A 16,139-nucleotide genomic window follows, 5' to 3' on the forward strand; every position below is an offset into this window, starting at 1 on the left:
TCCTTCCCCAGACCTTTAGCATCTGTCACCACTCTCAAATGTATGTACCAGAGGAAGGTCTGAAAGGTTTGAAAATCTTAATGTTCTTGCTAAAGTAATAAACATGGGTGACTGAGGATAGCATAAAGTCCCTTAGAGGAATGGCTGCTATGTAAACATACCCTTGATTAGAAACATAAGACTAAATATAAGACACCCAGAAAAGAAATCATGCCTAAGCACAAGAAAAGCACCAACTAGGCTTGTTTAGGACTAGCACGATGCTTGCAAGATTGAGGCTAGGGACATTTAAACTTTACTTCTTGTTGTTTTTACTACCTGCAGTGAATGTAGGGATATTACCAAATATTTTTATTCCATTCCTCTGAGCTTGTTGATGATTACTATGTACCTGTGTCTGAACTAGTAAAGGAAGTAAGATGGTGTCACAGAAATATTAAAAGTTTATTTAATCCACCTAAACATATGAAACATCACTCTGCTAATGACAGATGAAGGAACTACTTATAAATAAGAGCATGATGGATGTGACACGAGAAGAGGTACCAGCCCAGGGATATTTGAGGCAAGGTACTGAAAGTTGCAACAGTCATGCTGATCAAATAATTAAATTTGCATTTTGTTCAGACTCAAGAACCATTAAGAAATTCTTCATTTACATTCTGCAATTTTTTTTTCCCTGAAACTTTAGCTATTAAATGAAACAATGTATTGTCAAGGTGTGCTGGTGACTTTGAAGAACCATAACTAATTTAAATGTAGCCATTCAAATAGAGGAGTGTTGCCATTGATAGTCAGACCAGAATGATGTTGTTCAGGATCATACACTCATTCTCAATTCATGGTGTTTACAATTAACATAGTGTCTAAGGATCATCTGTTGTACTAGACTTCAATACTTTATGTCTATACTTTATGTGCAATCTGTATTAAAATAGGACAGAGAGACAGATAGTAAACTTGTGACTTCTGTAGTTCTGGGAAAGTGTGGAATTACAGGCAGAGATCTATGTGGTACTAGGCAGGCTGTCTAGGGAAGTGGCTGAGTCACCAACCCTAGAGTTATATAAAACACGTGTAGATATTGCACTTGGGGATATGGTTTAATGGTGGCCTTGGCAGTGCTTGGTTAATGATGAGACTCAGTGATCTAAAGGGTTTTTCCAACATAAACAATTCAATTACACTGTGATTCTATGTCTCAAAAAAGTGTAAACAACTGGCATTTATTTCATAGAGTGAAGAGGTTAGGGGGTGAACCGTCCAGCCATTTGGGACATCATTATATTCTTTATTCTACATTTAACAAAAAGAGGAGACTTCCCTCACTACAATTCCCTCACTTCTCATGGACATCATAAATGCTTAATATTAGCAACCTGTTCCTCCAAAGCTGTCATGCCTTTCACCTACCCTGGGAAGCCCTTTAAGTTTGCCCTACACTTCATAATCTCTGGGCACACTGGAATAGAATTGCATTTGCGTAAATTTATACTAATTTTGCAATTACTTCCCAGTAATTTAAGATTTTGACTGCCAATGCATAAGAACACTGATTTTTATTCACACACAAAAATATTTTAGGTTTTTGGAGCCACAAATTCCAGTAAGTTTCAGGGGGGAAAAAAATCATGTCTTTTCACAATATTTAAATTCTTTATCTAGTTGATCTAGAAATATTGACATTAAATCTTAAGAAACTATTTAATTCAACATAAAACAAATTTAATTTAGTTAAAAATAGTTTTCAGGCTGGGAGAAATTGAACTGTAAACATATACTGTTCCCATCAGTACATGATGGGAATATAGCTGGGATGATTTTTTTAGAAATATAAAATATACAGATCATTCTAATCACCTTATTGTCATAAGGAATAAATGCCATGAGTTGTGTGATCAAAGCATTATACAGGACTGTCTGCATTTGTATTTAGCATAATTGAGGCTTAAGAATGTTCTTTAAAGACACAAAGGTCACCTTTTATTTTGAAACACCATTAAATCACTGGGATCATATGTTAATGTCACTACATCTGTTAAAGCAAAAGGGGTATTATTTACAGTACTTTTCTTGGAATTCTAGATATTTTTATAAGAATGGAGAATGGGAGCTTGGCTAGTCATTCCTAAAAGATCTAGCAAGTTTGACTTATTAAAAAAAAGTTGTTCTCATTTTCTCATCATATTTTCTCCTTTGTATTTTGATGCTAGCTATTCCTTTTTTGATTGTTTTTGTTTTGAGGTTTCTTTTTTTTGTGGTTTTTTTTTGTTTTGTTTTGTTTTGGGTTTTTTTGTTTATTTTTTGGGGGGGGACTTTTTTGTTTGTTTTCGTTTTGGGGGTTTTTTTGTTAATGCATAATAATTTTCCGACTGCTAGTATCCATATAATAAAAAGTGGTTTCAAATTTTCATTACAAAGAGTCATCCTAGACAAATCATCTCTTTGATCTGTCCTGTTCTTTTGAGTTGGGATGCTCAAATCCTTGGATGTCATACCTGAAATCATCCAACATGTTCTAGACCAAACTAGTGTTTAAAATACATAAACCTCTTCACCTCTTCCCCATGACTTTTATGCTGAAGTAGGTCTATCGACAGTGTTTTGGGAGCTTCCCATTCAGAACATACACATGACATTCACAGAACTGACATTGATTTCATTAGCTTTGGATAAGTACCAAACACAAATTACAAATGTCCGGTGGGAACTGCAGATTCTGTTCCCTCAGGAACTGAGCAGTATGAGCAATATAATTGCAAACCAAATAACTACAATTTCTATTTCTTTCAGAGTATGAAAACAAAATAACCAGGTGGCACTCACACCACTGTTTTTCTAGGGTTGCCTAACCATGTAGACAGGCATATAGTTAATTTGTGCCTAACTTGTCAAAAAATTTTCTCAGAGCTTCAGTGACAATGGAGTTTTAAAGTGCCTGCTACATTGCTACATGTCAGCTAGACTTGTACCTGTAGCCCTATAAAAATTTAAGCCTAAACTGAGCAGTTCAGGATTTATTTAGAGCCACCTGAACTCTTCTTAAGCCCCCAGGAGAATTCTGCAAACATTAGTCACAGTGAACACCATGACTATTTATTTGATGTAATGCTGATGCTGATCTCATTACCTTATATTATCTAATGTTATAAAAACTAGAGAACCAATTACAGAGATAGACAACGTGTGAAATTTCAGTCTCATAATCCTCAAAAGGCTGAAACCATTTTAAAATTTCAAGTCATGAGGCACTGAGAGGGCACTGAGGGTAAGATTCAGTGTTCTTTTACTGAAGGTTAACCATTGTGCACCCAGGCAGATAACAAGGTTGGGCAGATATTAAGAAAACCAGAGGCACCCTAATTTTAGGATAGGGCTTAGAATACCCTATGTACAGAGAGGACAAACAAAAATTCTAATCCCTGCAATATATATGCATTTTACACTGAACAAGTGTTGACCCAACAAACAAACCAACCAACCAACAAACAAACAAACAACAGAATCCAAACCCAAAATAAGAAACCAAAACAAATAAACAAAACCAGCCAAACAAAAATTAAACAAATTGCTACTTTATTGCAGGATTATTTTTTTGACCGATCAGAGCCTTGGATCATTACCTCACAGAGCTGATGGCAACTAGTGCCAGTGCCCAGCCAGGTTCTGAAGGAAGTGGGACCACTCTGCAGCAGAAGAGCGCTTCTAAGCTAAATGAAAGTGACTGTGCAACCACAGTCTCTGTTTTCTCTCTTTACTTTGTATAGAGCATTTATGCAGTTATGATTTCTACCTGTCACTTGTACTAATAATTCCTTTAAGGACATCTCCTAACTTTGGTGACACAGCTTCTTAATTAGCTGAACTGGATCCACTCATTAGCTTACAGAGCTTTAACACAGCTGCTGAGAGCTGTTTCCCATGCCATTCCTTTGAACACAGTCTCTCAAAATAATTTTCTCTGTTAGAAAAGTACCTTGTGGCTACTGGCTTCAGACTTATTCAGTATGTTTTTAAGTGTGAGCTATGTATAAGGTGTGTATTTATGGCATACTGCAAATCTTATTTTTGTCTATCACCTGCATTATTCTTAAGCTCCCTGTGTCCTCTAGTGGCTACCCACCACAATTGCATAAATTGTCAAAAAAATACTTGTTTCCATTTTTGTATCTCAAAACACTAACAAGAGTAATTAGCTTTCCATCCGATAAATTTTATTCCTTTTTTACTAAATTTTACATTAAAAGTTATGTTTTATAGTTATTCCTGGTAAGCATCAGCAGTATATGTGGCAGTATTGACAATTTTATATATAGTCTTCTTGCACACACACATTTGTCTATTGTCTAGTTATCTGTGTGCTTGCTGGATATTTTATCATCAGTTATAAATTTTGAATGGTTATACAGGTCTTATCAGGTATTGTTGAGCATTTCCTTACACACAGCATATATGTACATACAAACATTCTTCTCTCATTTGGGCATGCCAACTTTTTCGTTAGGACTTTAGAAGTCACTTCAGTCCAACCTAAGACAATCTTTGTGTACAAACCACAATACATTTTTAAAGAATTTGTATTTCAGCCTACTGTGAAAAGCCAATATGTGAGCACATAATTCACAAACATTCTAGAATAAAGATACATTAGGGACAAATGCAAATTTCACATGTAACTTTATTTGGGAATTTCTGAATTCTTGATTATATATTATTAAAGTGGAATCCAGTTCATTTATTGTTAGCCACTTTAAGTTGTAAAAGCTATATGTTAGGGCAAGTAGGTTCCCACTCGAACCAGCAGAATAATGGTACATCTAAGAGGATGCCATTCTATAATATTTACCTAGGAAAAGGGATTAATTGCTACTCTACAGGAGTACCTTACACTTCATATGCACTAGAATACTTGTCCAGCTTTACATGGCTGCACTTAGCCAGGTAATCTCATCCTCAATACCCTTTTGAAACAGGGGACATGATTAATTATTTTTAGTGTAACAAAACAGTGAGACATGAATAGGTATTTATTAGGTTTGGATGTAATGTACTGTGCTAGACTAGTGAAGAACCCTCCCATGTGGACTGAATAGAAATATTGGTACATTTTCAGAAGCTGCTTCACACTGACTGAAGTATTATATACTTCCCAAAATGTAACTCTTGGAGGGAAGGAGGCACTTCCTTGAATTTCACATTCTGTGAGTAAAAAATTCAGCCCGTGGCAAGCACTTCCAACAGCAATTATTTTCATTCTAAATAAAAAAAAAATATACCAAATTTATAAAGGTCAGAAAATTGATTACTGAAAGGGAAGTTTTAGAGAAAAAATAAAAAAATGCTACCACATATGCTTGCAATACTACACCTTCCTCTGTTCCCAAGATGTTTCAGGTCACCTCATTGATCAGAGGATAAAGAATGTTTTATGGTTTCAAGACCACTCCACTCTGAACCACTAAATCCATTTGATTAAATTATTGGCAAGAGACACTGAGTGAGAAAAAAAGATGTCAACAACAACACTCCTTGGAAAAAACCTGAGGACTCCAATATTTACAAGACTCAGTGAAATTCCTTGAGATTGAGTCACACAACAGATAAGGACAAAACAGAGAAGGACTGGAAGGAAAAGCAGAGGCCTAAGGAAGCAACATTTAGTAAATTTTTTTCTTGACCAAATCTGGCAAAGGGCTCCTTCTGTTTCAAAGTGCAGTGTGCTATATAGTACTATTTACATCACTTTGAACAAGTTGATCCAGGCATTTAGGTAATTAATATTCAGCTAATCAGGAAAATTTGTTAACCAGCTAGTGAATAGCATAGTACTTCAAACTTTAATGCACAAAATTTTGTAGCATACTACCATAACCATTGGCACGAGCAAAATCCAAATATATTAAAGCCTGAATGTTAATATTATCATGACTACAACACGTAAAGCCTAATCCAAATTTCAGTGGAAGTGATTTCAGAGACTGTCATAAGAATGGATCAGAGAATTATTGCACCACAGCAATGCTCAGGAGAGTTCATGATTCATTTGGCCAAATATTAGCTTCCTGACTTTTCTAGATAGCCGGTGAGTGCAATCAAAAAAATCTGGGAAAGGAGAAAGGGTGAGATAAAAACAGCCAAGAAAGTGTTTAAACTCTCTCATGACTGAGCCAAGCTGACTGCTAACTGGGCTCCTATGAATAACAATGCAGAGAATATAAAGGAGAACGATCACAATGTCTAAAGACACAAGCTGAATTTTCTGCATCAGTACAGACTTGCTGTACTTGTGATATCCAGCAAGTCACTTGGGTCCGCATTCACAGATGTATCTTTAAATCTATTTCAAGTGACACATAATTCAGTGTTAAGTGTTGAAAGTTTCACTACCCTGTGAATCCAAATATGGTTGGATTCAATGACCTTAAAGGTCTTTTCCAAACTAAGTGATTCTATGATTCTTAGTCTTAGCTCTTGAATGGGGGCAATAGATCTTTGCCATCTGACAAGAATGTGTCAGTGACAGTATATTGAGGATCATGAGACAGTCATGATCTGTACTAGTGAGGATTAGGTAAGTATGAAAAATAAACGTTTTCATTACTGAACTGGCTCACTTCATAGCCAGAATATTCACATCCCTATACATATATCTGTAGGAAGCTAGACCTATGGAGGAGGTAAAACAGGCCATGTTTTTAATTGTCTGAGTAAAAATGCACTGATTTCATATTCAACCTCACAATTTAGATATTATTAAAAATCCTTCTTCTTGCCTTCTGCCTACCTTCAGGGTATCTGTAGAGTGAACAATCAATTCTTTTTGCCATTATTCATGTGATTTTGTTCTATGATTGAAAGTTCTATGCTTTTTGTCAAAGAAAATTTTCTCATAGATGTGGGAGAAGAGATTTCATTGTTTTGCCTTCTTTGATTTAATGCACTCATGGAGTAGGTTCTGTACAAACAGAGGACAAAAGAGGTCTTTGATGCAGAGATTTTACATTCTCTTTAACCACTTCCTGGCCTTGAAATGCTGTTTGGTCCCAGAAGCCTGGTCAATCGCTTAATTTTACAGGCTTTGGACAGCACAATCTCTGATGGTGTTTGAATATATGGCAGATTGTTGGTAAACAGTGCTTGATCTTTCTTCGAATTAAAATTGATGGAAATATTTAAAAAATTTGTAGAGCATGTCAAAACCAAATGGCACTGGATTGATTTTTACTCCCAGTAAAAATACCATCATTTTGTGGGTTTTCTGCTTAGAAGTAATCTTACCTGTGTGGTTAGTAGGCTGACAGTAATTTTGATTAAGGTAAGAGCATTGTTTTCAAACTATGTATTTAAATGTTCTTCACATCCCTAGGCAAGTATATTAAAAGGGATGTCAAGAAAAATCATGTCAATTTTGGAATTTATATTGCATCTTAATAAGAACATACTTTTAAAATATATAGAATAGAACCTTTCTGTGTGGTATGATAGGTTCTGATAATTACCTGCCAGAAAGCAAATACATCAGTAATGTTTACTGGGAAATATTAGCAATAGCATTATTTAAATTATCTGAACTAAGCAGCTTGTTCTTAAGAAAATTTGACATTTTTGCGTGGAAAAGTTCCAGAACTTACTTAATCAAAACAGATTTTGCTTTTTTAGTGTGTTTAATTGAGAGATTAACTTACAAGTAAATGCTGAAAAAATATTTTCAAGTTTTCATTGATTGTTATGAAAATAGGCTGAAATCTATATGTATAGGTTTCAGGTTAAAATGTATATTTATTATATTGTTTTTTAAAAAATTGTCAAATTATTATGTAGATTAAAATAGGTACAAATACAATAAAACATATACATAAATGTTTTCTATACTTAGAAATTATTTTTTTTTTAATAATGACAAGGGTTTGTAGAAACAGGGAGAAATTCAGAACTGATGAACAAAACTAGACAAGAGCAGATGTCACTGGACAACTTTCCATTATTTACTGTTCTGCTTTATCAAGAAGCAACAACTGCCCACTGCATTTTTGTCCTCATTGGCTGGTCCTAGTAACATTGCATGGTTTTCAGAAGAGGAAAATAGGTATCACTTTGCTCATGTGATATGTATCACAGCTCAGGTGGTGATATCAGGTGGTCCTATGCAAACCAGTCCTTTGATATTAAGACCCATAAATGCTCACATGGACTGGACTCACAAAACACATCATATTTCAGTGTCTTGCTCATTCCACTTATCCTGTAAAGTATTGGAGATGCTCTGGAAACCAATAATACAAACAAGTGGAGATATTGCCCACAATTATGAGTGGAAAATGCACGGTCCACTCTTTATGTACTGCCATTTTCCATTGTCATCATTGATTTGCACAGCATGGGTTTATGCCAAGATGCTTCTTAAACCACTTCTAAATTTCCCTGTGATATTGATCAGGCACAGCTCCTGTTCTATTAAAGCATCCTTAATTTAGAACTGCCTACATGACTGACAGCTAACAAGTAAAAACCAAGGCTTCCACGTGACCAGAGACAAAACAATGAATTGTTAAAACTTTGGCATTTGTAAGCCACATCTTGAAGGAAAATATGTTTTGTGCTTCTTTTTCTAAAGTCTATTTAGTAACAAAAGTAACATTTTTCAAGAAATTTTATTTCTTACCACACTGTGTGTTGAATCCCTTGGGACATCATAAAACCATTTCTTTAGATTGCATTTTGTGCATGGACACAAGAACTGAGTATTATTTTTCTTTGTTTAGCTCCTTTCCCACTGTGTGGCATTGTATCTTCCATGGCAATCCATCTACAATAGAAATCAAATAAAAACACAGAAACTTGGATGTAGAAAGTTAAATATGGACCAAATCCTGAGAATATTTATTTATTTATTCCTTTGTTCCTTTTAATTGGCCAAAATTTTCCTCTCTGAGATCTTTAGCAATCTCCCTTTTCCAACTCATTTTAATAGCAATTGATCTGTCTTCAACACGTAGCTCAAACTTGGAGGACAAAGCAAACACTATGCAGTGTTCAAATAATCATCATCTAGCTCTTCCCAACAACCTACTTCAATACCAGTAAAACAAAAACTAAACTATCAAACAGCTTGGAGAATGGAATTTTTTTCATGTAGAAAATTACAGGAAATTCTCATTCTGAATCAGAATGAATCTTCAGAAATACTTGAATTGTTTATTGGGATGAAAGTCTTCTGTATTTTAGCTCAGAGATGCTAAACAACATGTCATTTTCATGTTTTAAAGCGTCAGTTCAAGATCTTCTAAATTTTGAAAATTAGGTAACTTAGCAAAAGCTGTCCTTTCCCTATATAGGTATTCCATTTCAACAACTCCATGGTTTTAGTTAAAATAGTTACCATCTTTAAGCAGTTTACTAAATATCACAAAGAATATATAAAATACTATTCATTATCTTCTCTTTTTTTTGTCTTTCTCATGGCAGAGGCCAATGATTCCAGTAGCTGGTTGGGTGGTGAGTCTGTGCTCCTACAACAGTCCAATAAAACTGCAGTCAAGTATACCAGCACATAGTCTGGCTTAACCATTGACATAATGGGGTCACCACTAATCACTTTAGAAATCATGAATGCAATGAATAGATTTTCAAAGAACAGATTTTAAAAATACATTGCAAGTGCATTTGTAGTCTTGAGACTAGACCTATATGCTTTGTGAGTTATCTGGAATCATCAATTATCTTCAGCACTCATTAAAAATAATGTAACTCAGCCCTGGAAGAAGTCATATTAAGGGACTCACAGTTGATCCATAGAAGCATATTAAACCATATTAGGTTGTTAAACTGTAGTGTTTGTAATTAAAAGCTCATAATACAGAATTAATTTCAAAGGTGGATAACAGATCACTGGTCAAAAACATTCCTAACTACTTCTAATATAATTGACACCATCCAAATGTTTTAAAAGACTTTTCTAAAGTAGTAAACAAATTACCTGCTGCCAGGCCACAGGAAATATTTTGAGTAATAACTAAGTATGTGTATTGAAAGTCCTAATTTGCAAGCTCATTTTAGACCTCAAGCACTATTTCTGAGAATATCAGTGCAAAATCTATTCAAATTTTCTCACAGGAGGAGCTGTATTTTGACCTCATAACATCTCTGCTTGATTCACATCAGCCTCAAGACATAAGCAGATCAAGTGTTTTATAGAATCTAGCACTGTAAAAATACCAGGACTCCCATTAACTTTTTCAGCTGCAGGAATTTTTTCAGCTTTCAGTGACCAGAACTCTCTGTGTTCCTACATGAAATGAGAAGTTCTTCAAGAGTTTAATTTCATCAATAGTGACCCATATAACAGCAAGGAATCTGCCAACCCACATCAGATAATAGCAGCAGAACTTGAAAAATTAATCCTTTACTAAATGAGATTTTTAAAATAAGTTCTGATTGGTATACACATTTCTGATGAATGCAGTATTTTTAGGTATGACTTGCGGGGCTTTTTCCTTACATCATGCTGCATAGCATTCAGAATGTTCCTGCTCAGTCAGACTCTCATTCCTGTATTCAGTAATAAAATCATTTCTGTTGTTCAATTGATTGTGAACCTGTTAATAAATACTTATAGGACTTGATATATGCATATTGTTAAGAGTGTTGATGGATAGTACAATCCTTGATCTTTTATTGATATTCAGGCTTCTTCCTTCAAAGATTACTTGCAAGCAGCAGCATTCTAATCAATTTGCCAAACATGACCCAAGACACATCATAGCCATTGCACTAATAGGAAAATTGTAATGCCAAAGGGCAGGATAAATGAAGCAACCCAAATCACATACACAGCACAGGCAGGCACAAGGTGATTTGCCCAGCTGGAGCCAGGAGAGCCAGGAAACATTTTAGTTCTACCTAATCTGTCCTGAAATACTAAATCCTACTCTCATACTTACTTTTAATAGGCACAGTAGCATATAATAATAAACACAAACCAAAAATTGATTCTAGACATAATGTGATATAAGTTTTTGTGAGTACCACAGAATCTGGCCTGGACATGTTTTGCTGTAGGATGGGGGAATGAACATCTCCTATCGGCTCTAGATTGTGCATCTTCGCTGAGACTGATAAAATACACCTTCAACATTAATTAAAATGGGCAAGCTCATCACAAAGAGTCTGATTAGAGAGTCTGCAGCAGGGAATGTATGCAGAGGAGAAATCCTAGGCCACTAAAAGGTTTCATTACAAAGCAACGAAAAAATTAAACTCTCCACCTCATTTTCCTTGTTATAGCCATCCTAAAAACAAATCTCAAAAGCTTTCCACAGTTAATGATTATGTAACCATTATACTTCAGCAACACTTAATTAAGGTTGAGATCAAGAGTAATTACAATTTTTCAATCAATTTTTCTAGCACAAATAGCTGACTCCAGAATGCATTATTCATGACAGTTTAAATCTTTCAAAATATAAAACCATTATATAAAACAGGTATGATTCCGTCATTAGAAATCAACATTTGATAAAGAAATTTGATTATACAGATGCACTTTGAAGGACTAAAAGTAATTTATTTGTGCTGTACTCTGCCTGAATAGCAGCAGGCTTTGGAGAGCCATATGAACCTTATGAGAACACTGTCATTAGAGGTTTTCTTAAACCATAACCTTTGAAATTACGGAATAGAAAAGTGGCCAGGCTGGTATTGATTCAGTAGAGATTATCTTCCACATAACACTGTGAGAACTACTCAAGCTATTGCAGTTGCTATGTGTAAAAAATAAATGACTGAATAAAGTTTCGAAGTGGAACAGTTACTAGAGACAGCAGCTATGTTAGTATTTATTGTGGCTTGCTGCTGTTCAAATTGAAGATACCTGTTCCTTAGATTAGATCTCTGCTTGCACCTAAAATACAAGTTCAAGCAATAATGTTAATCATTCATTGGTGCATTTTGTATGCCATGATATCAGTGAGTCCTACTATCAATTGCACAGGGGACAACTTCTGTCACCTGCTAACAGACACAGCTCAGCATGTAATGCTTCCTCCCATACCTGCAGATACCCAGGAAATCCCTCAACAAAAATAAAGCTGTCCCTTCCACTGCTGATTCCACATTCCTGCATAGGATAGGTGTGGTTTTTTGCAGGGGAGAAACTGGAAATTTATTTCCATGCACTCCCATTTACTATATATATATATATATACATTGAACTAAGCTGAATTCCTCAAATTAAGTTTTTCACATGTTCTACTATTCCTGGTCAACATGTAAAATAGTCAACTTCAATCAAATGGTAATACAGTTTACAGTGGGAAATGACTATTAGACATGTTTTAATTAATTGCATAAACAAATTTTAAGTTATCAGCAGTTCCACATAATTTATTTACATCCTTCTTTTTTCATCATTATTAGCACCAATGTTGCCATTTGCATTACAAATACCAGGATTTGAAAACTCATATACTGAAAAAAATGCACAAAGCCAAGCTATGTATAAACATTATTTTGGATAAGTGAGTAGTACAGTAAAAAATTCCAGAACCTTGTGTACAGTTCTTCATGACTATTATTTACAGTGATTTCAACAAAAATAAGAATTTACTTTCTTGGAAACCTGTGGAAAGTGACATCATAGTCTAAGAAGCAGACTTCAAGCAAAGCACAACTCCCTGTGTTGGGCTAAAAGACACAGCCATAACTTTCTTGGAAGTGAAGAACAAAAGCTGTTTTTAAGCTGCTTCTTCTTTCTTCTGAAGAAAATTCTTATTTCTTTATTTCCTGTTTGAAAGACAATGGTACCTAAGTCCCATGCCTATTTAGGAACTCCTCTGAGCTATAAGATGCAAAATAAAAAGATAGATGATTTTGCTTATTTCCAGTGAAAACAAAATTTCACCCACAGTATTTAGGTACTGTGATAGTAGATCACTCCATGGAAGCTGGAAATGACACACATGTTTTTGTTTCATCACCTAATATGAGGCACACACTACATGCCTAGGCAGTAGCAGGGAGGAAGAAGGAAGAAGTTTCCTGGTTATAGCACCTGGGTTTCACTCTTTGCTGTGCAAATTTATATTTGTAGTGCTTAACAAATTAATCAGTAGCACAGTTCTCTGCTTCACCCTTCACACAGTCTAAAACAGATCTCCCAAAAGGGTGACAATAAACAAAACAAGGAGGAAAAGTGGTATCAAAATGATAATAAGAATGTATAGTTACAAGGCAATTTTTCAGAAATAAAAGTGTTATTCCCTTAAAAAGTAGGAATTGTATATACACACAGAGTCTTCAATTTAGTCTACATAGGTAACAGCTTTTGAATCATACTTTGATATTTCAATATTGTAGCCATACTGTACCTATCTGTGCCTTCAAGTTTCTGTATTCTGGACCAGGCTTTTCTTTATGTCTATATTCCACCCAAATGCTCACCTAAAGGATCTATCATCTCATCAAATGCAGGTCAAATGCAGTCTGGTAAATGATATAAAGAAAATATGAATAGAGACGATTTGCTTCTCCGTGATTCATCTATAAGTTGTATACCAAGAGGAAGAAACAAATCAATTGCATAAATTATAACAATATCTAAATTGTAGATATAGTAATATCTTTTCTCCTGTTTTGATAATCGTAACACATAATGATGGAAAACATACTCCAGAGGGAAAAAAACCTTACAGCCATGCAGCTCAATCCAATACTGCCACCTTGTGAAAAAAAAAAAAAATCTATTACTTCTTCTGTCGATTACATAGAACCATACAATCTTAAAATGGTTTGGGTTGGAAGGGACATTAGAGACCCTCTACTTCCAACACCCCTGCCATGGACAGGATCACCTGCCACTGGAAGAGGTTGTTCAAAGCTGCTTCCAGCCTGGATTTGAACACTTCCAGTGATGGAGCATTTTTATTCTACTATCATTTAAAACAAAAGAAAAATTCTATTTATATTCAGAAAAAAACAGTGAAGAAATTGTTTCTGTCAAATAAAAGCCACAAGCCAAACGTCAAAAGCATGAGACACAGAGCCTGATGGGAAGGGGGGGAAGGAAGGATGGTTTTTTAAATTAAGAACATCCAAAAAAAAAATTTAAATCTGCTAAATAAGAAAAAGAAAACAGATTTCTTGCCAAGAAAATTCCACTGAAGATATATAAATAGAACTTTTGTATTTGTTTTTTACCTCTTATTTTAATTTTTTTTTTTGTTTTTGGTTTTGAATCACAGCTGAAAGTACAATCATATATTCAGTTCATTATGAAAAAAAATATAAGCACTCTTATAAATCACAATGGAACTCTATTTCTCCAGACAATATTTTATAAATTTTAAGAGTATTTTCTGTTACATTGAACAAAAAATTAACAGCAGCAGTAGGAGCATCAAGATGGTGTATAGTCTCCATTGCCTCTGCTACACTGTACACATACATTTTTGTTCTGTTTTGCTTTTGATTTTGGTCTTTTTTATTTTAAGTTGCTAAAGACATTTGGAAACAGCATGTATTTTGGAAAATTTATGTAGCAAGATTTATGTAGCCTGGCATACACTTGTTCTTCTATTCTAAGTGCACTTACTGAATAGTAAGGATACCAGCTGAAACAAAGAGATGACAAATGTGAAGCTTCTGCAGTCAAAATTTGTCCTGCATTAACAACTTTTTTTACATAGAAAACACATTACATATATATCAAATTTCATTTTTTAGAAGAAAATATTCAGCAAACACAAGCTTAGCCTGCCCTGTCTAGATCCTCAATGCCTGGGTTATAAAACTTCTTCTGCTGGATTTCAGCGCAAAGAAAGCTGTAGTAAGTTTCTCAAACTAGCTCTGCAGTGGAGTGGAGTCAATAATGGGGTCAACAGTGCATCTTGTAAAATTATAGAATGTATGTCACAACAGGCTTTTCAATTTCCCTGGAGAAGCTTCACAACTTTTAAGAGTCATTGAACTTATTCTTGGTTTTCAACAATAGAATGTATCAAAACAGTAGTGTGATGCATTTTTTTTTTAGGAAAAAAATCCTGAACAATTACATATTCAACCTGAAAACTGGAATCTTACCCATGGGGTTTCAGAGATTTATTCTGAGAAATTTTAATAACAATTCAGTTAATCTTAAAATATTTACCTAAAAATTAAAAATATTATCCTTATAAATTAGCTTACATTTTATAGTATTGTTTCTACATAAGAAGTTCCCTACCAGCATTGAATATTTCCATCCTAACTTATGGAGAATGATCAAGCAGTGATATATTTCTTCCTGAAATCCAGCATAACCACATCCTTAGAACAGAGAAGATTTCTTATGATGGTCAGCCCAGACTTTCTCAATACAGGCAACAGGTTTCAGGAAATTTCAGCTGATTTTGATTCACTTCCTGTCATTCCATGCCATGCAATTTTTTTCTCTTCATTTCCAAATTCACAAAATGAAGAATTTTAGTTACAGCACAGCTCTGTTCACTCTACAGTTTTTGAATCAGTGCCAACACTGGGGATGGGGATCTCAGCAGCAACAACAAGCTACACTTAGGGTTTGTGTGAGGGTTCAGAGAGCTGCAGAACCTACAGCTTCAGGGACACTGGCAATCCAAAAGGCATTGCCAGGGCATCAGGGCAAGGTGCCACAACTGATAAATCCACACCTTTCAATCTGTGTAACCCATGGCAATGAGGATCTCTGCACAATCCCAAATGTCTTTAAGATCAGGGTTAGGGTTAGTGTTGAGTGAGTCAAAGATCCTACAACTCCAGGAACAATTGAGCTGGAAAAGGCATGCCAAGGCAATCCCAGCATGGCCCCAACACTGCTGCTCCTACTTCTTTCTAAAATCAAGCACCTACGGGGATTGGGACTTTAGGGTTACTCTGAGGGTCAGGGCAATGTTTGGGGTTAGGGTCAGGGTTCAGTGAGTAAGAGAGCCTACAGCTCCAGGAACAGTATGGCTCTAACATGAATGGCAAGGTGGTCCCAGTAAGGATCAATACTGCTGCTCCTACTTCTTTCTAAACTCCACTACCCACATGGATGGGGTTTTATTGTTAGGGTTCGTGTTGGGGTTAAGTTTAGGGTTTGGATTAGGGTTAGGGCAAGGGTAGGAGTTAGTGTTAAGTTTAGCCTT

The sequence above is a fragment of the Onychostruthus taczanowskii genome, unplaced genomic scaffold, assembly GCF_017590055.1.
Source record: "Onychostruthus taczanowskii isolate IOZ18803 unplaced genomic scaffold, ASM1759005v1 scaffold31, whole genome shotgun sequence".
NCBI lineage: Eukaryota > Metazoa > Chordata > Aves > Passeriformes > Passeridae > Onychostruthus > Onychostruthus taczanowskii.